The 12,187-nt window shown below is 42.4% G+C and overlaps 1 long non-coding RNA gene across 6 annotated transcripts in view; it reads left to right on the forward strand.

The window, feature by feature from the left end:
• Positions 1–1,178: 1,178 nt before the first annotated feature.
• LOC147911862 (uncharacterized) overlaps positions 1,179–12,187 on the forward strand; it is a 128,866-nt gene continuing 117,857 nt past the window's right edge. For 3 of the 6 annotated variants that reach the window (XR_015550626.1, XR_015550627.1, XR_015550630.1), the window contains exons 1-2: positions 1,179–1,437; positions 4,401–4,688. This is a non-coding gene — a long non-coding RNA (uncharacterized LOC147911862). The remainder of the gene's footprint in view (positions 1,438–4,400; positions 4,689–12,187) is intronic. The other 3 variants (XR_015550628.1, XR_015550629.1, XR_015550631.1) reach the window with 3 other exon arrangements.

Here is a 12,187-nt window from a genome sequence, read left to right on the forward strand (position 1 = left end):
TTGACTATTCATATTCCAGGTACTGTCCTAAGTGCTTTTCCCTCAGAACAACTCTGCGAGGTATAGGGAAGGAAAAATAATTTTCCCTCTACCCTTCTGAGTTCCTGGGTTAGACCCTTTGTAATAAAAGACTCATAAGAGAAAAACTAACAGAAGCTTATTAACATGTATACCTCACATATACATGGGAGATACCCAAGAAAACTGAGTAAAACAACCCAAGATGGCCCAAGCCATCACCTTAAATACTATTTTTAACTAAAGGAAAAAGAAAGATGTTGGGGGTGGCAGTGTGGAGGAAGGCCAGTTATGGGAGGTGACCAGTATAAGCACTGTAAACAAAGGTAGGGTTTGTTATGCAGATTTAAGTCAATGCCTTCTCATTGATAAAGTTGTCTTGTGATTTAGAGCCATCCTACTCTTCCTGGTACAGAGAGGGAGACACTTATAAATGGAGATTTCCTTTATAAATGTAAATTTATCTTACAAAAAGTTTTCAGAGCTTCTCCAGTGTCTGCTGTTTTGTAAAATAATCAGCTCAAAATAATCCTTATGCCAAAGAGGCATATTTTAGCATGGCATATTCTGCTACCCTTCAGAGGCGTTACCATCATTCCCATTTAACAGACAGAAACGTAAACAAAAAGAGGTTAAGTATTTTGCCCAAGTTCATACAACTAGTTAAAGTCAGAGTGAAGATTTAAACTCAGGCAATCTGGCTCTAAAGACCAAATGCTTAGCCACTACATTATAGATGCTTTCTTGCTTTCCTGATCTGTAGATAAAAGGACTTACTCCTCAGTATGGACTCCACACTGAGAGTCCTTCCTCCTTTTCACTTCCCATTACTCCCGCACATGTACCCTAAGATCCACCATTACCGAACTACTTACAGTTCCTGAATTCTGTTTTATGCCACAGTATCTAGGATGATGCAGTGATATTGTGATTTATAATAAGTAATATATATTTGGTCTACATCCCTATTTTTGTCACAGAGCTCCTAAAACACTTGGAATTAACTGAGATGAGAGCAATAAAGTTGTCTTTTGTTATGCTAATGAAGCAACTTTTGGAAAGCAGTAAAGGATGGGGGCTGGGTGCCAGGGGAACCAATCTTGTGATTAGAGGGCTGGAACTTTCAGCCCCACACAGGACTTCTGGGGAGAGGAGAGAGGCTGGTGATTGAGTTCATTCACCAATGGCCAATGATTTAGTCAGTTACATGAATGTAATGAAGCCTTCATAAAAATCGAAAAGGACAGGGTTTGGAGAGCTTCGGGATTGGTAAAGAGCTCCCAGATTGGAGATTTGGGGAGAGTTACGCTCCTGGAGAGGGCACAGAAGCTCCATGCCCTTTCCCCATACCTTGCTCTATGCATCTCTTCGACCTGGCTGTTACTGAGTTGTATCCTTTTATACTAAGCCGGTAATCTAGTAAGTAAAATGTTTTTCTGAGTTCTGTGAGCTGCTCTAGCGAATTAATTGAATTTGAGGAGGGAGTCATTGGAACCTCTAATCTATAGCCGGTAGGTCAGAAGCCCAGGTAACAACCTGGACTTGAGCGATTGGTATCTGAAGTGGTGGTGGTCTCGGGGTGCGGTGAGGGGGGCAGTTTTGTAGGACTGGGCCCTTAACCCGTGGGATCTGATGATCTCCAGGTAGATAGTGTCAGGATTGAGTTGAATTGTAGGATGTCCTGGTGTCCAAGAATTGCTTGTTGTGGGGAAAAACCCCTACACATTGAAATTGGGTGCAGAATTGTGTAATTGGTGTCAGAGAAGAGGGATTTGCTAGAACAGCCTTGGCTCACAGAAACATGATTTGGGAAGAAAAAGGATGAAAGGGCGAGGATGAGGAACCTTTGATTCCTGGGTGGCCACGTGGCCACCTTGGTAAGGAGCAGCAGCTGTGCTGCTATCAGTTGCTAAAGGTAAAAATTACTAATGGAATTTAGAGATGGATCCAACTCTAAGGGAGTTAGTTCACTGGATGCGTAAGGAAATGCAAACTAATAAGAAAAAGGTGAAATATACAGTCCCTTAGTTATTGTTCTGTAATAACTAAAATGAAATTAATAGTGAGTGCTGGGTCGGACCTTGATTCTAGACCAAACTCAGATTTTGGTGAGTCTGAGCTTAGGCCACTAACATCAAAGCTACTCCCCTAGGCAAAAATTGTGCAGGGACAACAGAAAGAACCTCTAAGACCTCTGGTCACTGGGAAGGTCAGTCAGTGTGGGGGAAGAGCAAAACCAAGAAACTATTGAAATCAGGGTAAAGCGTGAAGGAATTGTTTCATTTTGTGGATCAGTATCATCAGCTTTCTGAGGAACCTTACTCAAATGGATTACGAGAGTCACTAAGTTAGGAGCTGTGCATTTGGTTTTGAATGCTACAGAGTGGAAGAGCATGTTTGGGTTGTTACAGGAGCCACAGCTCACTATGGAACAGTCACAGAGAGCTGCATGTGATCCAGACACAAAGCAGGTTCTTCCTAAGGGAACAGCCAGCCTGGTGGACTGGATAAAAGCCACTGTAAGCTCTGTTTACCCTGAGAAGGGGGACTGCCCAACTCCCTATAAATTCCAAGTGGAACACCCGAGATGAACCAGCTGATATGCTTTGTATGCAAGACATGTGGGACTGGCTTTTTGATGACCGGGATATTCATCCACTGAATATGCCCGTTACCCAGGTCATGGTAAATGTTGTGGTTAGGGGGCCCCTTTCACATGGCATCCCGTATAACCTTGCTGCTGCAAAACCGAAAAGTAGTTCGGGAAGTCTTTTTGAATTTGCTTTCTGGGCTTCCACTCACGGGCCTTACAGGTGCTAATAAAAACATGAGGTTAACAAGAGGCTGAGGGAAGAGTCAACAAGGTGGAAATTTTTATACCGTTATTAAGAAATAAGGTGAATAAAGCAAATTTTATAGGAGCAAAACAAAGAGGAAACAGAAAGGGAAGAGTCACTGGACTCGTCCCAGCAGGGTGGAAATCTTTAGCTGGTTATTAAGAAATGGGGTGAATAAAATGGACTTTGATGGAGTTAAAACAAAGGTTTCAATACAGCACTACCAAAGGTTGGATGGGCCAAAGAGACGCCCTGTTGGTCCCCCAACATTAAAGGGCCCCAAACAAGTTTGCTCTATTTACCCAGTTTGGAGAAATTCGAAAAACTGCAAGGTAGAGATTACTATGAGAAAGCTGATCAGCAATCGCTTGGGGCAATGGTCACACAGATAAGTCAAGATAAAAGATTGACTAAAGGGCCCGGTAGGGGGCCGGGCCAGTGGTGCAAGCAGTTAAGTGCTTGCGCTCCGCTGCGGCGGCCCGGGGTTCGCTGGTTCGGATCCCAGACGCGCACCGACACACCGCTTGGCAAGCCATGCTGTGGCGTTGTCCCATATAAAGTGGAGGAAGATGGGCATGGATGTTAGCCCAGGGCCAGTCTTCCTCACCAAAAAAAGAGGAGGATTGGCAGATGTTAGCACAGGGCTGATCTTCCTCACAAAAAAAATAAAGGGCCAGGGTCTTTTGGCTCAACGTCTCACTGGGGGTTCAAAGCCTTTGCAGGAGAGTGGGTAAAATGGTCAGGGGCTGGAGAAGAAAAGTTTCTAGAACTCTTTGATACAGGAGTCCCATGAACTGTGGTACCAAAGCCGATTGTTGAAGCCCTGACTCAGGCTACAGTTAGGTTGAGAGGATGTAAAAATGTAATAATTGATAGGGTTATGAAAGTTGGAATGTTTAAGCAGGTATTATGTCAAGAAGTTGTGTCAACTTTACCTGAATGTTTTATGGGAATGGATATTATGTGTGGCTGGGGAACACTTTTCCTACCTAGTATTGTAAAACCAAAATCTGTTGATGAAGTCCTAATAGAGGCTACAGTTATAGAACGTAAGGGTTGATGGAATTATGGTAAAAGTTTGTAGGAGAATTGGTATGTTTGAATAGGCTTTATGTGAAGTGGTTGCCTCTCTTTTACCTGATTGCATTATGAGGCTTGACATTGTGTCTGACTGGGGAACGTTTCCCCTTCGTAGTATTGTAAAACAGAAGGCATGTAAATTGGGCAGTATTAATTGGACATGCTAAATGGGAACCAGTAAGATTGCCTGAGCCCACACAGTGTGGAAAAGAAGCTGAAGTGCTGGTAGGGACACATTCTCTGCAATAGCCTTATCTATGTAGAGCATAGACTGGGGCTTATGGCAAAAACCTGTGAACACCACCCAGCAGTGACTACTGGGACTTTGGATTAAAAAATTTCCATTTGAGGAATATTTACTACCTTTCTATTGGACATTATTAATTGGAGCTAACTTGATGGCTGAAGGACATAAAATTATGTTAAAATCTGAAATATAAAACCTGAAATATCCATTATGTCTAGGATGATGCCAGAGAAATGCTCTAATGGGATGGCAGTGCCCGGAAGAGTTCCATAATAATCTGAAAATGGTTTGTACAGGATCTTGTTATTGGGAGAATGCAAGGAGGAGATACTCACAAGCAGGGAGCCTCTTTTTCCCTAGGACTGACTCTGGAACCGTGCGAGGAGCTGTTTGTTGGATTTTATTGTCACTTGGACAGTGCCCTATAACAAACCCTCAACTGACTGACAAAGAGCTGCTTGGTTTGTGGACAGCAGTTCCAAGGCAAATGGACAACATCCTATTGGGTAAGGCTACCACTCTGATAGAAGGTAAAAACATCAGCCTGGTGGGCTGAATTGCCTGCTGTTTTCCTAGCGGTGATGGAAGAATTGAACAGTGGTAAAATCCCCATGTTTGGGTTTTTATTGACTTATGGGAAGTGCTGAATGGCCTGGCTGTATGTTCAGGCAGGAGAGCAATGCAAACCTGGCCTATTAAAGAGATGCCCGTGTGGGGCACAGCCTTATGGAAATTTGAGGGGTGCATTACAGTAGGACATGTCGATGCACATCAGATGAACTCGCTTCCAGGTTTGGAAGCTGGCTGGAATCAACAAGTAGATATCCCTGTGTGCTCTTTTGATGGCCACCTGCGTCCATGAAATGAGTGGACATGGGGGCACTGTAGCAATGCAGAGATGGGCTGAATCTAGACATACTCCTCTTGCACACTCTGAGGCACGAAATACCGGTGAGAACTGTTTTGTCTGCTAACAAGAGAAATAGAGATTGCAGATGGCTATGCAGCAGATTGCCTGGGGGGAAGGCTCTGAACATAGCTAGCAAGTGAGACTGATGCTGGTAGCCCGGGGGTGGCTGCAGATGTGTCTTCACAGGAATAGACACTGACTCTAGTCTGGGCTTTGCTTACCTGGTGGTAGATGCAAATGCTTAGAGTGCTATAAAAGAACTGAGACAGAAGATACTGGACCAATTTTGGATGGTTGACCATCATTTTTTCAGACCAAGGAATATACTTTATAGCCCATAATGTTCAACAATGGGCAGAGAGATATCTTTCTCAGTAACAGTTTGATAGAGAATTGGAATGGACAATTAAAACATTGGTTGTCTAAAATGGGGGGAGATAAAGGCACGAAGGATTGACTTACAGGCCTTCATCAGTATGAACATGAGTGGGACTTAAGGAGTGTCCCGACTGGATAGATTCTCTGTTTTTCTGGTGAATCAGGGGAAAAGGGGGTGGGGAAGGATGCTGGTATGACTATGTAATTCTTGCCAAGGGAGGATACTGGTATAATGGTTATACCTTTTTATTCTTTCTTTCCCACATCACCTCAACTTATTTTTCCCCCTACTTGGTGCAGTGATCACAGGACCAGGGGTGCAACTGCAAGGGCTGGAAACAGGGATGATTCCTAAGCAAGAAACTGTAACTTTGTTTTTAACTTTTATGTCACGATTCCTGAGGGCCTGATGGGGCAGGATATGCCTTTACCCCATCTGGCAAAATTTTAGGGGGCTAACAAGAATGCAGCTATATTGCCTGGTGGTAAAGATAGCCCACTAGTTCTGCACCTTGTAACCTTACCCTATATGAATGAGAGTGGATTGAGGGAGAGGAACTTGCTTGACTATTATTGCTGCCTGCAATTGAGACCAACACAGTGGCCCAACCTAATGTCCCTTCCAAAAGTGGAAAAGTGGATATAAATGGAGAGAATGAAAAATAGTAGATGTAGGTAGAGGAATGAATGAATGGTTTATGTAATGAGGAAAATCCAGTATTACATTAACACCATGAAAGAGGTTCAGAGCAAGAGATGATGTTGTCTCTTAGGTCACTTATACAGGATGCTTGCAAGGGTGAAGCCATATATTGCTGACACCACTCCTGCTTTTGGAGCATGATTGAATGGAAGGCTACAAACTTGAATGGCTTCCCCTGGGAGACATTTGCATATGATATGATGATGGACTGGATAGTTATTAATGACTGAATGAGAGTCTAGTAATGTGCCAGTATCTTTTATGATTGTTTTGCTATGAGGGATCCCTGTTTGAAGAACAGGGGTCTGACTGTGATATTTAGTGTTTCATAATAAGAAATGCATATTTGATCTTAGTCCCCTTTTCTGATAATTCCCTCAAACTCTGGGAATTAACTCTGCAGTAAAGGTGTCTCTTGTTATGTTAATGTAGTGACTTGGAAAGCATCTGAAGATGGGGGCTAGGTGCCAGGGAGGGGATCAACCATGTGATTAGAAGGCTGGAACTTTCACCCCCACCCAGGATCTCCGGGGAGGGCAGAGGGGCTGGAGATTGAGTTCAATCACCAATAGCCAATGATTTAATCAGTCGTGACAATGTAATGAAACCTCCATAAAAACCCAAATGGATGGGATTCTGAGAGCTTCCAGGTTGGTGAACACATGGAGGTTTAGGGAGAGTGGTGTGCTTGGAGAGGGCTTGAAAGCTCTGGCCCTTTCCTTATACCTTGCCCTATGCATCTTTTCCATCTGGCTGTTCTGTGTTATATCCTTTTATAATAAACCAGTAATCCGGTAAGTAAGGTGTTTCTCTGAGTTCTGTGAGCTGCTCTAGCAAATTAATCAAACTCAAGGAGGGGGTCGTGGGAACCTCTGATCTATAGCTGGTCAGTCAGAAGCCCTGGTGGCAACCTGGACTTGCGATTGGCTTCTGGAGTGGCAGGGGTTTAGGGGGCAGTCTTGTAGGACTGAACACTTAACCTGTAGGATCTGATGCTTTCTTCAGGTAAATGGTGTCAGAATTGAGTTGAATTGTTGGACACCCAGCTGGTCTCCAAGAATTGCTTGGTGGGGGGAAAACCCTCCACACGTTGGAATTGGGTATAGAATTGTAAGCCCTAACTCCAGTTCACTTTTTTTTTTTTTTTTTTTGGTGAGGAAGATTAGCCCTGAGCTAACATCTGTTGCCAATCCTCCTCTTTTTGCTAAGGAAGATTGGTCCTGGGCTGACATACATGCCCATCTTCCTCTACTTTTTTTAAAATGTGGGATGCCTGCCACAGCATGGCTTGATAAGTGGTGCATAGGGCCGCGCCCGGGATCCGAACCTGCAAACCCTGGGCCGCTGAAGCGGAGCGAGCGAACTTAACCACTATGCCACCGGGCCAGCCCCTCAAATTCACTCTTTAAAATATTTTTTTAAAGTTTTTTGAGCAGTTTTAAATTTACAAAAATGAAAATTGCAACTATAGTACACAGTTCTCTTAAAACCTATACCCAGTTTTCCTGTAATTAACATCCAACATTAGCAGTTGTATATTTATAATAATTGATGAGCTATTATTCTATACATTATTATTAACTAAAATGTGTACTTTCTTCAGCTTTTCACACTTTTTACCTAATGCCATTTTTCTTGTTCTATGATCCCATTCTGGACACCACATTACATTTAGTTGTCATGTCTCCTTAGACTCCACTTGGCTTTTGACAGTTCCTTTGACTTTCCTTGTGTTTGATGATCTCAACCATTTGAGGAGTGCTGATCAGTTAATTTTTAGAATGTCCCTCAATTAGGATTGGGATGATGATTTTCCTCATGATTAGACTGGTGTTATAAGTTCTTGGGAGGAAGACAATAGACATAAAGTGCCATTTCATCGCATCATCTCAAGGGTGCCTGATAACAACATGATTTATCACTGTTGATGTTAACCTTGATCACCAATCCAACACTACTTTATTTTCTTGTTCAAATTGTTCCAGCTTTGACCATTGGGAGCTCTTTCATTTGGCTTCCAGTTCCCTTCGTCATATGGCATCAGTGTGTTTTTATGTCTATAAATATTTCTATATGTCACCATCTTTGTCTTTATTAAGCCAAACATGGATTCTTACTGATTTTACCAACACTAATCCATTACTACTTGGATCATTTTAGTCTCTACCCTTGCTTATCTGTATCTTCCCACTTATACAGTAAGAAATCTGGCTCCCACTACCCACCATCCATTTGCTTAGTGATTCAGTTACAGAATTCATGTATAGCAGTATAAGAACTGTTAATGCATACTCCCATGGGAAACAACTTTACCAACTACAGTACAATGCTTATGTAGAATTTATTTCCCCTCTAGTGTCACATTTCCACTTATTTCCAAAGTTTACTTACATTAGCAACTCTTGTTCCTTCATCCCTTTCTTTCTTTTTTTTTTTTGTGAGGAAGATCAGCCCTGAGCTAACATCCATGCCAATCCTCCTCTTTTTGCCGAGGAAGACTGGCGCTGGGCTAACATCCGTGACCATCTTCCTCTACTTTATATGGGACACTGCCACAGCATGGCCTGACAAGCGGTGCGACGGTGCAGCCCGGAATCCGAACCCGGGCTGCCAGCAGCAGAGCGCACGCACTTAACCACTACGCCATGGGGCCGGCCCCCCTTCATCCCTTTCATTGAGATTTTGTATTTATTTATTTTTGGTTATTTGTCGATAGTAGAAAACATGTAGCATAAAATTTACCATTTTAAACATTTTTAAGTGCACTGTAAGTGGTGTTAACTATATACACTTTGTTGTGCAACATACCTCCAAAACTTTTTGGGAGGGGTTTGGAGTATGATTATATTTCAAAGGTAAGAGTGTATATATGTGTACGTGAGAGAGAAAAAAGAGTTCTGCGGGGGCTGGCCCCATGGCATAGCGATTAAGTTTGGCATGCTCCCTTCGGCAGCCTGGGTTTGCTAGTTTGGATCCTGGGTGCAGACCTACACCACTCGTCAGCTATGCTGTGACGGTGACACCCATACAGAATGGAGGAAAATTGGCACAGACGTTAGCTGAGAGCAAATCTTCCTCAAGCAAAAAGAGGAAGATTGGTAACAGATATTAGCTCAGGGCTAATCTTCCTCAGCAAAAAAATAAAATAAAATAAAATAGAAAAATTCTGGGAATTCATAGCAAGAAAAGCAAGGAAAATCATGATAGTAACAATTTCCATTTCAGTTTACAATGCATGATTAAAAGATTTTGAAATGCTGATTCATGAAGTATACGAAACTGCCCATCATCTTTTACCATAGCATATATCCTTACTTTGTGCATTCATCAAAATCATTTTGAAGACTATTGCCACATTACTGGAGGGAAGTAGTAATCATTTAATGAAAGACTTGAAAGAGTAGGTGAGGACACTAAAACAAGTTAGAAAGGTGCTCATGAACTATCAGGGGCTCTAAAACTTTTATCTTGCAAAACTGAAATTCTAAACTCATTGAACAGCAACTCCTTTTTTCCCCCTCCCCCCAGTCCCTGGCAACCACTATTCTACTTTCTAAGAGTTTGACCACTTTAGATACCTCTTATAAGTGGAATCATGCAGTATTTGTCTTTTTGTACCTGGCTTATTTCACTTCACATGATGTCTTCCAGGTTCATCCATGTTGTACCATGCAATAGGATTTCTTTCTTTTTTAAAGCTGAATAGTATTCCATTGTGTGTGTGTGTATACACACACATTTTCTTTATCCATTCATCTATCAGTGGACGTTTAGATTGCTTCTACCTCTTGACTATTATGAATAATGCTACAGTGAACACAGATGTGCAAATAACTCTTTCAGATCCTGTTTTCAATTTTCAATTTTTTTTTTTTTAGTGAGGAAGATTGGCCCTGAGTTAACATCTGTTGCCAATCTTTCTCTTTTTTGTTTGAGGAAGATTGTCCCTGAGCTAACATCTGTACCAGTCCTCCTCTACTTTGCATATGGGATGCTGCCACAGCATGACTCAGTGAGTGGTGTGCAGGTCTGTGCCCGGGATTTGAGCCTGCAAACCCTGGGCTGCTGAAAGGGAGCACGCGAATTTAACCACTACACCAGCGGCCGGGCCTCAGTTCTTTTTGATAAATACCAAGAAGTGGGATTGCTGGATCCTATGGTAATTTTATTTTTAATTTTTTGAGGAATCTCCATACTGTTCTCCATAGCACCTGTACCATTTTACATTTCCACCAGTGGTGCACGAGGGTTCCAATTTCTCCACATCCTGCCAACACTTATTTCCTTTTCTTTTTTTTTTAATTGTGGATATCCTAACCTGTGAGGTGGTATGTCATTGTGGTTTTGATTTGCATTTCCATGATTATTAGTGATGTTAAGCATCTTTTCATTTGTTTGTTGGCTATTTGTATGTACTCTTTGTAGAAATGTCCATTCAAGTCATTTACCCCTTCTTTGAGTTATCTAAATTTTTTTTTTTTTTTTTTTGCTGAGGAAGACCAGCCCTGAGCTAACATCTATTGCCAATCCTCCTTTTCTTTTTTTCCCTTTTTCTCCCCAAAGCCCCATTAGATAGTTGTATGTCATAGTTGCACATCCTTCTAGTTGCTGTATGTGGGACACCACCTCAGCATGGCCAGACAAGCAGTGTGTCGGTGCATGCCCGGGATCCGAACCCAGGCCGCCAGTAGCAGAGCACGTGCACTTAACTGCTAAGACACGGGGCCAGTCCCTAAAAAATTTTTTGTTAGTTGTCAGAGTTTTTATATATTCTGGATATTAAACACTTATAAGATCATATAGTCTGCAGATATTTTCTTCCGTTCCACAGGTTGCCTTTTCAATCTATTAATTGTTTCCTTTGCTATACAAATTTTTTTTCCTTTATTGTGAAATTTTTGTTGTAGCTTATTGTTTGTCAGTCACCATATAAATGCATCCCTTCACTACTTGTGCCCACTCCCCACCCCTTTTGCACCTGGTAACCACCAAACAGTTCTCTCTGTCCGTGTGTTGTTTTATCTTCCACTTATGAGTGAAATCATGTGGTGTTGGTCTTTCTCTGGCTTATTTCGCTTAACATAATAGCCTCCAGGTCCATCCATGTTGTTGCAAAAGGGATGATTTTGCCTTTATGGCTGAGTGGTATTCCATCGTATATATAGACCACATCATCTTTACCCACTCATCAGTCGAGGGACACTTGGGTTGCTTCTACTTGGCTATAGTGAATAATACTGCGATGATCATAGGGGTGCATAAGCCTCTTTGGATTGCTGATTTCAGGTTCCTTGGGTAGATAGCCAGTACTGGGATAGCTGGATCATAAGGTATTTATTTGTATTTTTTTTTTTTTTTTTGTGAGGAGATCAGCCCTGTGCTAACATCCGCCAATCCTCCTCTTTTTTTTTTTTTTTTTTTTTTTTTTTGCTGAGGAAGACGGCCCTGGGCTAACACCTGTGCCCATCTTCCTCCACTTTATATGGGACGCCGCCACAGCATGGCTTGCCAAGCAGTGCGTCGGTGTGCGCCCGGGATCCGAACCAGCGAACCCCGGGCCACCGCAGCGGAGCGTGCGCACCCAACCGCTTGCACCACCGGGCCGGCCCCTTTATTTGTATTTTTAAGTTTTTGAGGAATCTCCGTACTGTTTTCCATAGAGGCTGCGCCAGTTTGCATTCCCACCACCAGTGAATTAGGGTTCCCATTTTTCCAGCCTCTCTAGCATTTGTTTTTCGTCTTGGTGATTATAGCCATTCTGATGGGTGTAAGATGATATCTTAGTGTGGTTTTGATTTGCACTTCCCTGATGATTAGTGATGTTGAGCATCTTTTCATGTGCCTATTGGCCATCTGTATATCTTTGGAGAAGTGTCTGTTCATTTCCTCTGCCCATTTTTTGATCGGGTTGTTGGTTTTTTTGTTCAGTTGTGTGAGTTCTTTATATATTATGGAGATTAATCCCTTGTCAGATATATGGTTTGCAAATCTTTTTTCCCAGCTGGTGGGTTGCC

This window comes from Ceratotherium simum, chromosome X (genome assembly GCF_057802395.1).
Source record: "Ceratotherium simum simum isolate JZ-2026a chromosome X, ASM5780239v1, whole genome shotgun sequence".
Taxonomy (NCBI): domain Eukaryota; kingdom Metazoa; phylum Chordata; class Mammalia; order Perissodactyla; family Rhinocerotidae; genus Ceratotherium; species Ceratotherium simum.